The sequence below is a fragment of the Myotis lucifugus genome, unplaced genomic scaffold (assembly GCF_000147115.1).
Source record: "Myotis lucifugus unplaced genomic scaffold, Myoluc2.0 scaffold_10, whole genome shotgun sequence".
NCBI lineage: Eukaryota > Metazoa > Chordata > Mammalia > Chiroptera > Vespertilionidae > Myotis > Myotis lucifugus.
This window is the reverse complement of record NW_005871058.1, coordinates 9,124,446-9,138,576: the sequence shown is the minus strand read 5'-3', so window position 1 is coordinate 9,138,576 and position 14,131 is coordinate 9,124,446. Positions and strand designations below refer to the sequence as shown.

Here is a 14,131-nt window from a genome sequence, read left to right as displayed (position 1 = left end):
GATCCAGAAGACCCGTGGCAGTGGTAAACAGAAGGTGGTTTACTGTGAATTGAGTAGCGAGGAGGAGGAGGGGGATGGGAAGGGGAAGGAGGCTGAGACTCTCCGTGTGGTCTACAAGTCCACCCGCTCGGCGAAACCCGTGGGGCCAGAGGATATGGGGGACTGACTGCTGTCTACGAGCTAGACACAGAAAAGGAGCGTGACGCACAAGCCATCTTTGAGCGCAGCCAGAAGATCCAGGAGGAGCTGAGAGGCAAGGAAGATGACAAGATCTATCGGGGAATCAATAACTATCAGAAATACATGAAACCCAAGGATACATCTATGGGCAATGCTTCCTCCGGAATGGTGCGGAAGGGCCCCATCCGAGCTCCCGAGCATCTACGTGCCACCGTGCGCTGGGATTACCAGCCCGACATTTGTAAGGACTATAAGGAGACTGGCTTTTGCGGCTTCGGAGACAGCTGCAAATTCCTCCATGACCAATCAGATTACAAGCATGGGTGGCAGATGGAACGTGAGCTTGATGAGGGTCGCTATGGTGTCTATGAAGATGAAAATTATGAAGTGGGAAGCGATAGCGAGGAAATACCATTCAAGTGTTTCATCTGTCGCCAGTCCTTCCAAAACCCAGTCGTCACCAAGTGCAGGCATTATCTCTGCGACCAGCAGACCAATGGCGTCTTCAATCCAGCGAAAGAATTGATTGCTAAACTGGATAAGCATCAGGATGCAGAAGAGGATGGGAACTTGACAGAGGAAAAGGCAGGTGATGAAGTAGGTTCCTGGATAGATGGCTTGTGAAAGCATCAAGATGTCTTGCAGAAATCATTAAGCAGAAAGGACCACCTGGCGTTAAGAAGACCCTGGACAGGATGCCACCACGAACTAAAATGAGATTAAGAAAATTGCTGAAGCTTGCACAAGAACTGACCAATGAACAACGCAGCCCACAACCCTGAACCTCTTACTCGTGATTAATCATGATATTTTGCTTTTAAAACCCCCCAATTGTAAGCCATCAGTGATCTGGGTTTTTAAGTGATAGCTTCCACTTCTTCTTGTGTGGTGCCCTGCAATAAAGCTACCCGAATTCCTCCACTACAAAAAATAAAAAAATAAAAAATTGAAATACATCAAAAAAAGTGTTACAACTTAAATGAGTACAAGAATACGGTGTATGCCTAAAATGAGTTCATGTCATAATTCTCAGCAACACCAGACGAAGGACCTGGATGTAATAGGCAATGACTACAGCCACATTGAAATACAGGTTCATTCTGGGGGGGGAAAAAAAAAAAGGATTGTGTTATCAGTAATGAAATGATCAAATGCTCCCTCAAATCTAAATGGCATTTGGCCCTAGCTGGTTTGGCTCAGTGGACAGAGCATGGGCCTGTGGACTGAAAGGTCCCAGGTTCGATTCCAGTCAAGGGCACATGCCTGGGTTGCAGGCTCGATCCCCAGTAAGGGGCATGCAGGAGGCAGCTGATCAATGATTCTCTCTCATCATTGATGTTTCTATCTCTCTCTCCCTCTCCCTTCCTCTCTGAAATCAATAAAAAATATATTTTAAAAAAAGCATTTGGACTAGGGTACACTAAAAGGTAAAAAAACAAGACCAAAGAATACTAGCACGTGAGCCATTTTGTAACAGCTGCTGGTTGTCAATCAGGGGTTTGTCCATTACCACCCAGCATTATTGGCATGAGCATCCGGTTTCTGACAGCATATAGACAAGTAAACATACACCAAGAGAGTGAACCTTAATGTAAATTATATTTAGGTGATAATAATGCCTCCATGTAGATTCATCACCTAAGGCACTGGCACTCTGGTGTGGGCTGCTGACAGTGGAGGAGGCTATGAGCGTGTGGGGTCAGAAGGTACATGGGAATTCTGCATTTTCTGCTCAATTTTGCTGTGAGCCTAAAACGGCTCTAAAAAGATAATATTTACATTATGAGCATCCCCACCCTCCCTCCCTTGGGAGAACTGGAGGCCCAGATCACATAAACTCACCCTTTTCTTCTTGCGGTTTTGAATAGCCTCATTCCTCCTCCTCAGCCATGTTGGAAACAGTCCTTTGAGGTCTCTTTTAAGACTTGCCATTGTCCTCACTCCACGTCTCCTCCTGTAGACCAGGCCATAACTCACCCCCACTACATACTCGGGCATTTCTTCTTCTCTGTCCTGCTGTTGGGGTGAATGGTTTTGTGGAAGGGAAGAGAATTGGATACTATGGTTGAGAGTCAACTTGCTAAGGTTTTTTGCTAGTGCTTCTGAGACAGCTTGAGTGTCAGCTGAAAGAAAAGAAATTTAAGATCCATTACCCCCAAGTCACTAGTCTGGTCTCAGGCTCAAACTAGGCCTGCCCTTCAACAGGTGAACATGGACAGTGGGAGGTGTCTCAGGTGGAAGATTCCTTCTACCCCCTGCGTTACCGACTGTGCTAGTCCAGAACTCTGCACAGTGGAGGGCATACATTGAGAACGTGCCTTAAAATCCACTATTATGGGAAACATTGCCTTCAAACCTTTCTCTTTCCTGTTTTTGTTAGTTCTGAATGTTATATTTTTTCATGACGTCAAAAGTAGCTAAGTACATAATTCCAAGTGGAAGATTATGGGACAGAAAGTAGGTACTGGCAGTTATTCCATTGTCATTTGTGTAAATGTTTAATATAAATGAGGAGACTGGGCATGTTATTTATTTTTAATTAAGATCTGGTCTGTTAGTTGCAATAGCATGGATGGACCCAGAGGTGTGGGGGTTTAGAACCAGCCACACAAGATGTACCTCAGTGGTATATAGATTACTTTGTGCTAAAGGCAATGTTAGCTTCAGCCTCAAGTGAAACTTCTGCCCTTCTCTGTAATGACTGGAAGAACTTGAATCAGAGGCCTTGTCCATAATAAGAAAGTATCAGAGATAACCTCTTTTGGCCTATCTATAGGGCAGGAAAAACTCCTATTTACTAAAGGTCTGCTTTTCTTATCCACAATGGCCCTTTGAAGCCCCCAAGATGTATCTCACCCCCAGCTCAGAATGCTTCTATATACTAGTATCTTGATCCCCTTTCTGTCTCTGAACCTCTCCTGCATGTGAGTCTCTGACTCTCTTATGTATACAGTGTTCCCATGCATACGTATGTATTAAATTTGTTTATTTTCTACTGCTAATCTCTCTCATGTCTATTTGATTTACTAGACCAGCCAGAAGAACCTTCTCTTACAGAGAAAAGTTTGTCCCTCCTCCCCAAGGGTATTATGCTAAGTGAAATAAGTCAGACAGAGAAAAAGACAAATACCATATGAGTTCACTTATTTTTTATTTTTATGTTTTTTAATCCTCCCCTGTGAATATTTTTTTCATTGATTTTTTCAGAGGGAGTGGAAGGGAGAGGGAGAGACAGAGAGAAACACTGATGTGAGAGAGACACATCCATTGGTTGCCTTCTGCATGCCCCCAGCCAGGGCCAGGAGCCTGCAATGTAGGTACATGCCCTTGACTGGAATCGAACCCAGGACCCTTCAGTCCTCAGGCTGACTGGGCCATATAAGTTCACTTATATGTGGAATCTAAAGAACAAAAAAAATGAACAAACAAAACCAAAACAAACTCATAGATACAAAGAACTAAGAGGATTGTCATATAGGAGGAGAGTTGGGGGAAAAGGTGAAGAGATTAAGAAATACAAATTCGTAGTTACAAAATAGTCACTGGGATATAAATTACAACATAGGAAATAGTCACTAATCCTATATAATAAAAGCCCAGCGAACAAATGGCAGAATGACCAGTCGCTATGATGTGCACTGACCACCAGGGGACAGTTCTTGCATTGAGCGTGGGAGTGCTGCTCTGCTGACCAGGATGAGTGGCCCTCCCACAGCTGGCCAATCCCTGCAGGCCACGCCCCCCCACCAGTGCACCAGTCTGTGCACTGGGCCTCTAGTGTTATAACTGGGTGGGACCAAGTGGGTACTAGATTTTCTGGAGATCACTTTGTAAATTATATAAATGTATAACCACTATGCATACACCTAAAATTAATTATATATATATACATATGGCTAGTATGCAAAGTGTCCCCTCAGGAGTTCAACCAGGAGACCAGGATTTCCATTGCTTGCTATGATGTGTGCTGAGCACCAGGGGGTGGCACAGAACATGGCGGGTGACCAGTGGCAGCAGGGTGCTGAGGGAGCAAGGGAAGGAGGAGGCGGGGAGGCGGGGAACCTGATCGGCCCTGATCGCCAGCCAGGCCTAGGGACCCTACCCGTGCACCAGGTAGTATAAAATAATATTGAATGTCAATTGTAGTTGAAAAAAAAAAACACTCTCTGGTAGCAACTTTGAGTCTCTATTCTGTGCATTAGATCTTCAGAATTTATTTATCTACTAGTTGCACATGATTTGCTCTTAGTGCCTTAATGCTTATTGATTTCAGAGAGGAAGGGAAAGACAGAAACATCGATGTGAGAAACACATCCGTTGGTTGCCTCTGGTCAGAGAGGAACTAGCAACTGCAGTACATGTTCTACCCTGAATCGAACCCGGGACCTTTGTCTGCAGGCTGATGCTCTATCCACTAGGCCAGTGATGGCGAACCTATGACACACGTGTCAGAGGTGACACGCGAACTCACTTTTTTGGTTGATTTTTCTTTGTTAAATGGCATTTAAATATAAAAATAAAATCAAAAATATAAATCTTTGTTTTACTATGGCTGCAAAGAAAAAAAATTTCTATATGTGACATGGCACCAAAGTTAAGTTAAGGTTTTTCAAAATGCTGACACACCGAGACATGCCGAGCTCAAAAGGTTCGCCATCACTGCACTAGGGCATGAAATTAAAATTTTTTAACCAAAAGCAGTTTATGGCAGGTAGTCACATCCTAGGCTAGAATCTGCCCTGACAAAAGTCAATCTTTACCTTAACTAAGCCTTTCTGTTGTCTTTTGCATCTACAATAACCTTCCTTTGGAATGTCAGGGCAACTCCTTTTTCCAAACCCCTTAGGGCCATGCACCAGGGCCCAGACCACTAATCCTCTCATTGTTATTGTTATCACGCTAATTGTTGACTGTTAACCATCCAGTACCCACCCACGTCTGTCATTTTAGTTTTCATCCAATCCTAGAGGTTTCCCCTCTTTGCTTTCTCCCATCTTCCTAATCTATCACCAATGCAATATATAAAATAAGGTTTATAACGGCCATTCTTTTTGAGATTTTGCTTCCCTGTCTAGTCGACAACAGTTTGGCTCAAATAAACCCAACAATTCTTTACAGGTTTTGAACCTTTCTTACAAAGGGAGATCCAGATTATTTGTATTAATCCAGCCCTTAAAGAAGGAATATATTGAAGCAAAAACTCCTCAAACCAGAAGAGAAAGGACCGTAGCTGCCCCCAGTGACAAAACAGGAAGGCAAAAAGGGAAATCTGTAAGTGTGAAAACTGTCCACTGCGCACAGAAGGTGGAGCCCCAAGACTCATCTCGGTGACCCGGGAGTCAGAATCCACTTGGGATAGACTGGACTAGGAGCCTGCACTGGTTTCCTATCAGCGTTTTCCCATATAAAAAAACAACACAGAGCCGAATCATGTTTTGTTAAGTCTTAGCAAATTTTTAAAAGTATTCTCCTTTAAGCAGTCAGAAGACAATAGAACAGCATGTACCTTGGTTGCGGGCACATCCCCAATAGGAGATGTGCAGGAGGCGGCTGATCGATGTTTCTCTCTCATCGATGTTTCTAACTCTCTATCTCTCCCCCTTCCTCTCTGTAAAAAATCAATAAAATATATTAAAAAAAAAAAAAAAACAAAACAAAAAAACAACACAGATAAGATAAGATCATGTTTTGTTAAGTCTTAGCAAATTTTTAAAAGTATTCTCCTTTAAGCAGTCAGAAGACAATAGAAAAGATGTTGCTCATGACCTTTACTCTTGGGATTAACCTCTTTGACCTCTTCAGATTTAGGATCTCTGAATTTTTCTATTTCAAAAATATCGGCAGGAAGAAAAAATAGTGGCAGGATTTACAACTTTTAAGGGAGAGGAAAAAGAAAACAAAACTAAAATAATCTTGGAAGCAAATGGACGTATTCATTCTTTCTGAATACTTGTGACTTTTCATGTATGAGTATGAAATATACATGTGAAGTATGGTACCTATTTGTTTTGTTTAACAATGGACAGGTTACTTTGATTTTCTAAATTGTATAAGTCATCCCATTCGATTGAATGCCTTATTGATTGAATGACTATCCCATTGATTGTGATCTTACTGGTTATCGAAGCACATTCTTCTGTACCTGGGAAACAGGACAGCACAATTACCCTAAATTGTTTTAGTGGCCACAGGTGGCGTTCCAGTTGACTCAGTGGTCCTAAGACCAGGAGAGTGCAATTACTCTAAATTGCCTCGATGGCTCTAGATAATGTGTTTCTATCAACTCAGTGACCCCGAGACCCGAAACTGTAATTAACATGCTTAATTCTGCTTCTGTAATCTGCTTTTTTGCGAGCCAGGTGCCTCATTCCAAACCCTGGGATGTAATCAATACCTTTGTGATTTTTGCTTATATAAGTCTGGTTTTGCCACCATCTTATTGCTATGAGATTTGGGAATGTCCCCTCATAGTCCCGGATTGCAATAAATGTGACTCTTTAATTCGACTTCTTGAGGCGTCCTTCTGTGATTCGCGGGGTACATTACAACATATGGAGGCCCCAGCGAGATGCAGCCCCTTAGGGGTGCTGTTTCGGACGCAAAGGGAGGCAAAACCTCCCCTGAGCCGTTCGTGGAGACTGAGGGATCTCTAGGGGGTGCGCACCCTGAGAAGTTCCAGGGCCCCGGAGAACTCCCTTCGGATCCAGCGAACGGGCAGGGGACGTTCGCCCGTCCTTAAAAAATTCATCGAGTCACCTGGAAAATCCTCTAGAGGTAGGTTCTGGGACCGGTCACTGGTGGTGGACTCAAAAGAGGGCTGGACGCAGCGGAACCTCGGAGTCCAACTCCCTACGCGACGGCGTCTGGGGGTCCTGGTCTGGGCAACCTTAGGTTGCATTTGTCTGGTTTGTTTTGTCTTTGCTAGCCTTTTTGGCTTTGGTTTTGGATTTGTTTGTAAGCCTTTTTGGCTTTGTTTGTGAGTCTTTTTGGTTTTATTTGTTAGCCTTTTTTGGTTCTGGTTATTGTTTGTGAGTCCAATGTGTGCAGTCTGTCGATTTCGTCATTTCGCCGAAATCCTCTTGGAGGATATTGAATGGTTCTTTCCTTCCTCTTTAACTTTTGGGGGATTGTGTGAATGGATTACTGATCTAGGTTATCAAGGATCTCTAAGGGACTTGTCCTGTATCTGGAGGAATGGCTTCTAGACGGTATTCACCGTCTCTGGGACTTCCAGGAGGGAAGTCAAAACTCGGACTGGCTAAGGGTTCGAATCTGGCCTATCTTTTAAAAAAAGGTAGAAGAGAAGCGTTCCTAGGCAGTTTTCTACTGCCTCTGTTCAGGGACTTGTTCTGTATCTCGACACAATTGAAACTGATTTGTTGGTATTTTGTGCTGTAAATGTGGCATGTGCCTGTGTAAAAGTGTTTTTGTTTGTTTCTGTTTTGTTTTGTTTCCTTTGAAAAAACCTTCTGAACATCTCCTGAGTTTCCGTGGTGAATGGGGAATGTTATCTGTCTTTATTGTTTAAATATGTGTCTTTGTTGTTTAAAATTGTTTAGCTAGTGAAATTTCTGTTTGTCTCTTAAAAATATGAATGTATTAATGTACATGTCACCTAAAAATTAAGGCTAAGTGTTCTAACTAACTGGAAAGTATGGCTTTGGTGCCATGGGAGGAAGGTAAAGAGAAATACTTAATGGAAGGTCTGAGGCATGGTTATGCATTTTGGAAGGACATAGAAGGTTTGAAGGCTAATTTGAAAGTGTGAAATTTGTGAAGGTTTTGTATGTGATGAGAAGGAAAAGAGAAATGTTCAAAGAAAGTTGAATGCATGATAGGCCAGTAAGCTGGGACAAGTAAAATAGGGAAACTGAGCAGAAATCCTATCTTCCCTAAACAAAGGTTAAATAGATCATGTCAATCTGATTAGTGTCATTTGCTGTCCATACCCAAGGACAAATGAAGTTAGAAAATAAGCCCTGTTTTTATTAGTTCTTTTATTCAGGTATTTTTTAAGGAGGAGGCAACCCGGTCCCTCCCTGCAACATGGGTAATAGCTCCTCCTCAAACTCAAACTCGACTGTCTTAGAATATATGTTAAGGAATTTTAAAATTGCTCAAACCTTGCCGCCTTGGGTCTGGTTCTGCGTGTGTAAGAAGGGGCAGAGTAAGTTTTAGTAGCAGGAGTGAAGAGGCAGGCAGGGCAGGAGCAGGCCAGAAGAAGCTGGCAAGGCCATCCAAACCACCCAGCCGCTATTGGCCAGAGCCGCCTGAGGCAGACCTCCTCGGACTGGCAACAACTGACTCTGACTAGGACAGACTGGGCTCTTTCCAACTGGGCCCCCATGAGCCGATGGTCGAAATGAAAATCGGGGGCCAGACTGTGAACTTTATGGGTGATACAGGGGCAGAGCACTCGGTAGTTACTCAGAAGGTAGCTCCCCTCTCAGGACAGGAAGTCACCATTATTGGAGCTACCGGTACCACAGCTGCAGACTGTTCTGCCGCCCCCGCCGATGTCAGTTAGGCAGCCACCAGGTGGTTCATGAATTCTTGTATTTGCCAGTTGATCTGGTCCCTCTAATGGGCAGAGACCTTTTAGCCAAAATGGAAGCAGAAACCACTTTTGCCCCAGATGGCTCAGCACAGCCTTGCCTAGGTGAAGAGACCTCTCCAATGATCCTGTCCTTAGCAGTGCCGAGAGAGGAAGAATGGAGATTTGATACCCCCCAGCCAAAGGCCTCCACATCTGTTCCTGTCAGGCCCCCATCAGGGGACTTGGGCAGTGTTTCTGTTATCTGCTCAAGATCCCAAGACTGTAAAAGTATTTGTTCACTGAAAGGGTGTAAGTGTAGATGTTTATTTGATGTTTGTATATCTACTTAGGTATAATTATTTGTTCATGTAAGTGTGGAAGTCTGTAAAAGAAAAAAAAATGTTTGATTTCAGGCTGAATGCTCTGACCGATAGCAAAATGCCCTTTCCCAAGGGCGCTTGCTCTCTGTCAGAGGTGGAATCTGCCCGCCTAACTAGTAAAACTTTCTGTCTATGTTTGTGTACTAGGGACTTTGATTTGCTCTGTGATATTTCTGTGTTGGGTTGAGATTTTAGAATTCTGGGGTAGATTTAAAGGTATTTGTGGCTTTTCTTGTCTGATTGGGACATTCAGGGGTGGGGCTCACAGTTCCCCAGGGCAGAGATTTTATGGGCCCTTCCCCCTGCCTGTGCTGAATTAATCTGTAAAGGTGGGCGGGAATGAAGCTGGTCAAATGTATTGAAAGGGTTCGGTACCTGTAGCTGCTAGCAGAAGGAGGGGCTGAAACCCCCTTCTAGTGCACTCCCTTGGGAGAGACCTGACTGCTGCTCTGTCACAGGGGACGGGTACAATGGCAGGGGCCTGGTACCCAACCCACTGCCACAGGAGTGCTTTGTAACATGCCGGGCGTATTTCCCCTGGCCAGCTAAGGGCTGCTGGCCCCCACCATGCCACCATTGCTGGCTGGAGGCAAGCGCTTTTTCCCAGTGGGAACAGAGAGAAAAGGGCTGCCAGATGAAAATGCTTTTCCCCGTGGCAGGAGCACCTCCACTGGTCACCTGGGGACCTGCGCCGATCCCCGCCTCCACCTATCCGGCTCCCATCTCCTGCACCCTCTGCTCACCGGGATTGTAATTGCCTCTCATCCCCCGAGGGGTTATTTTGAGGGAAATTTCCCTGTGCCTCCTTGTGCCTCCCTGCGCCCCAATGAGACCCAAGGCCTCCTTGGACACTTTTCACCGTGTTCTGTTGGGGGTTGGGGGGGGGAGCGAGGGCTTGAAAGGCAGCAGCTAAAAGTTGGGGCTTAAAAGGCAGCAGTTAGAAAAGGAAGCTCCAAAAATTAGAAGAATTTGAAGGAATGAATCAGTCACAGCTGGTAGAGGTAGCCCAGAAAGTCTTTAACAATAGGGACACCACAGAGGAGAAATAGGACTTAAGGAAAGAAAAGGCCGGCAGCAAACTAGGAAGGCATTAGTGTGCCTATTGTAGGAAGTAGGGGCACTGGAAGAGAGAATATCCTGGGAGGTTAACAAAGGAAAGCGGAAGGCTGAGGGAAACCCCAGGCTCTGAAGGATTTACACTCAGGGAAGGGGACAAATAGGGCCAAGACTCCTTTTCCTTGAACCCCTTAGAGCCCAGAATAATAATTTTTTAATTTCCTGGTGTATTCTGGAGCAGCCTATTCAGTCTTGACAGAGCCAATGGGACCCGTAACATCTAAGAAGACATTAGTCCAGGGAGCCACCGGACAAACTGCCTTTTTCCTTGGACATCAAAGAGGACTGTGGACATTGGAAAGAACATGGTAACACATTCGTTTTTGGTCATGCCAGTTTGCCCGTACCCCTTTCTTGGACGTGATCTCTTACAGAAACTATAAGCCACCATATCCTTTGAGGGGGACGGAGCACACTTCACTGTGGACCCAAGGAACCCAGGCCCGGACCCATTCTCCCCTGGCCGCATTCTTCTAACCTGTCCTCTCTCAGATGAATATCTCTTGCAGGAAAGGGCCAATGTGACTCTGCTTACTTGGGGAAATTACGTCTCTTTCCCATGGTTTGGGCAGAAAACAACCTCCCTGGGATTAGCAAGTCATCAAGCTCCTGTAGTAGTCCAATTGCAAGCCACTGCCACTCCAGCTCGGGTTCGGGAATTCTTAGGGGCAGTTGGAAACTGCCGCCTGTGGATACTGGCGTTCTCGGAGATTGCTGAACCTCTGTGCTCAAGTGCTGGGGAGGCGCAGCCGTTAAACTGGACCGAAGTGGAGCAACGGGCCTTTGAGGAGTTAAAGAAGGCTCTCATCTCAGCACCTGCCCTATCCTTGCCAGAAGTCAGGAAGCCCTTCTACCTCTACCTGAGTGAGGTAAGGGGCATTGCCAAAGGGGTTCTCACCCAGACTCTAGGTCCCTGGAAGAGACCTGTGGCCTATCTGTCTAAGAGAATAGACCCTGTGGCTGCAGGGTGGCCAGCGTGCCTCCGGGCAGTGGCCGCCACAGCATTGCTGGTAAAGGAGGCAGATAAGCTGACTTTGGGCCAGGAACTAGCCCTGACAACACCCCATGCTGTGGAAGCCCTCCTTCGAGATGCTCTGAAGAGATGGATGTCAAACACCAGGGTCACCCAGTACCAAGTTCTTCTCCTGGACCAGCCTCGCATCTGATTCCATAAGACATTGGCCATCAACCCTGCCAGCCTGCTCCCAGATGATGATCCAGAGGAGCCATCCATGACTGCATAGAGGTAACAGACGCAGCTCGCCCAGACTTGACGGATGTCCTGCTATCATCACCAGACAAGGTACTGTTATGTACAAGATGGGAGCAGTTATGTTCAGGATGAAATCTGGTATGCAGTAGGAGGTGGTAGTCACCCTAGACCACTCAAGGAAACCGAGTTGCAGACCAAGCTGCCAAGGAAGCCGCCCAAAAACCAGTGGGGCCTTTACAAGAGGAGGAATTGGCAGAACAGAAGCAAGCTATCAGAGGACCAAATGGTTGGTGGACTCTACCAGATGGCAGACTGTTGGTCCCAGAGGCTCTAGGTCGGACTTTAGTTGCCCAGTTACACCAGGATACCCACATAGGTGTCACCAAGACTTCTGAACTTTTGTGAGGCAGGTCACAGGTAAATGCTAAGCAAGGTAAGAGAGTCCCCCTGGGAATTCAGGCCTGGGGAACTCCCCAGGAGAGCATTAGGAGGTGGATTTCGCAGAGATTGAGTCACCGGCATCAGTGTATAAGTACCTGCTAGTTTTTTATAGACTCTTTCTCGGGATGGGTTTAAGCCTATGCCACTAGGACAGAAACTGCCTATACCTAGATTTGGGCTATCAGCAGTTATAGGATCAGATAACAGCCCCGCCTTGTAGTCAAGGTATCTCAAAGTACAGCTAAGGTCTTAGGCATAAATTGGAAACTCCATTGTGCATACCGGCCACAAATTCAGAGCAGGTATGAACAGGACTCTAAAAGGATTTTAACTAAATTTATCCCAGAAACCGGTGAAAACTGGACCAACCTCCTGCCCTTTGCCTACTTACAGGCCAGATGTACCCCCAAACGGGTCGGGTTCTCTCCTTTGAAATCATGTTTGGTAGACCTCCCCCTATCCTGCCCAAAGTTAGGGGAGGAATTAAAAGTTAAAAGTCATAACCGTTGCTTGCTCAAGTCCTTGCAGGCTCTGCAGTATACCCAGAGAGCCACCCATAAGCTTGTGCGAGACGCCCTGCCAGTGCCACCTCGGACACTGTACATCCTTTCCAGCCTGGGGACTCGGTGTGGGTAAAGAATTTCACAACCCAAGGACTCACCCCAACTTGGAAAGGACTATACACTGTCTCCCTGTTGACGGCATCCAGACCTGGCTACACCACTCCCAGCTCCTGCACCAGGAAACGGCCTTGATCCCGGCAGCCAGCGGCCTCACCCATGAGATCCAGGAGGAGGCTCAACGCCCGCAGAAGGGGAACTGGACTTCAAAAAGGACAGTACTGACGGGGACTGTGGCACTAGGGCACTTGGTAACTGTAAGAACATTTTTTCTAGCCAGTGAGAAAGTCCAGGGCCAAGTGGGGCTAGATGTGCTAGGGGACAGGAGAGCAGGAACAGAATAGAGAATGCCCCTAAAAGAACTGGGGTGAGTAAATGAAAATTAAATGTGCCAAGCTGGCAGTTTAGAAAAATTAATTTCGTCAAACTACTTGTAGTTAGGGGGCAGTACAATCCCCTAACTAATGAAGATGAGTCCATGATTTGACTCATGTACATAAAACCAGTGGGGAATGAAGTATGGTACCTATTTGTTTTGTTTAACAATGGACAGGTTACTTTGATTTTCTAAATTGTATAAGTCATCCCATTCGATTGAATGCCTTATTGATTGAATGACTATCCCATTGATTGTGATCTTACTGGTTATCGAAGCACATTCTTCTGTACCTGGGAAACAGGACAGCACAATTACCCTAAATTGTTTTAGTGGCCACAGGTGGCGTTCCAGTTGACTCAGTGGTCCTAAGACCAGGAGAGTGCAATTACTCTAAATTGCCTCGATGGCTCTAGATAATGTGTTTCTATCAACTCAGTGATCCGGAGACCCAGAACTGTAATTTAGACAACATGCCTAAGTTTAACCCAGGTTACCCAAAGGCTCTAGATAATGTATTTCTGTCAATTCAGTGACCCCGAGACCCGAAACTGTAATTAACATGCTTAATTCTGCTTCTGTAAACTGCTTTTTTGCGAGCCAGGTGCCTCATTCCAAACCCTGGGATGTAATCAATACCTTTGTGATTTTTGCTTATATAAGTCTGGTTTTGCCACCATCTTATTGCTATGAGATTTGGGAATGTCCCCTCATAGTCCCGGATTGCAATAAATGTGACTCTTTAATTCGACTTCTTGAGGCGTCCTTCTGTGATTCTCGGGGTACATTACAACACATGCCCAAGTGGCAACAAAAGCACTTCTTTACATTGATGGTTTGTTCTCTTGGGGATCATATGCACCCCCAGCCTATTCCAGCTTCTAAATGCTGTCCTCATTCCTGGCTCCAGGCTCCCCTCACTTTACCTTTTCTGTCTCTGCTTCTGTTGTCAGTCTTTTCTGTCTGCCTCTCCAACTTCCCTCTATAAGGAGCTTTGTGGTTACCTGGATAATCCAGGATAATCCTCTGATCTCAAATCTGTTGATGTAAAGACTTTCAAACCTGTAGACAATTTTTATAAAAATTTATTTGAGCCAAACAGAGGATATGCCTGGAAGTGTTAACGTAAAAAAAACCATTGAAACCTGTAGAGAATTTTTGTGAGTTTATTTGAGCCAAACTGTCGACATATGCCGGGAAGCAGAATCTCAACGAATTGAGATAGTGCTCCGAAGAATAGCGGGGTTACCATTGTATTTATACATTGCA

At 45.3% G+C, this 14,131-nt stretch overlaps 1 pseudogene; it reads left to right on the top strand.

The window, feature by feature from the left end:
* The window catches only part of LOC102430572, a 3,583-nt pseudogene extending 2,472 nt beyond the window's left edge, over positions 1–1,111 (top strand).
* The last annotated feature ends 13,020 nt before the right edge of the window (positions 1,112–14,131 follow it).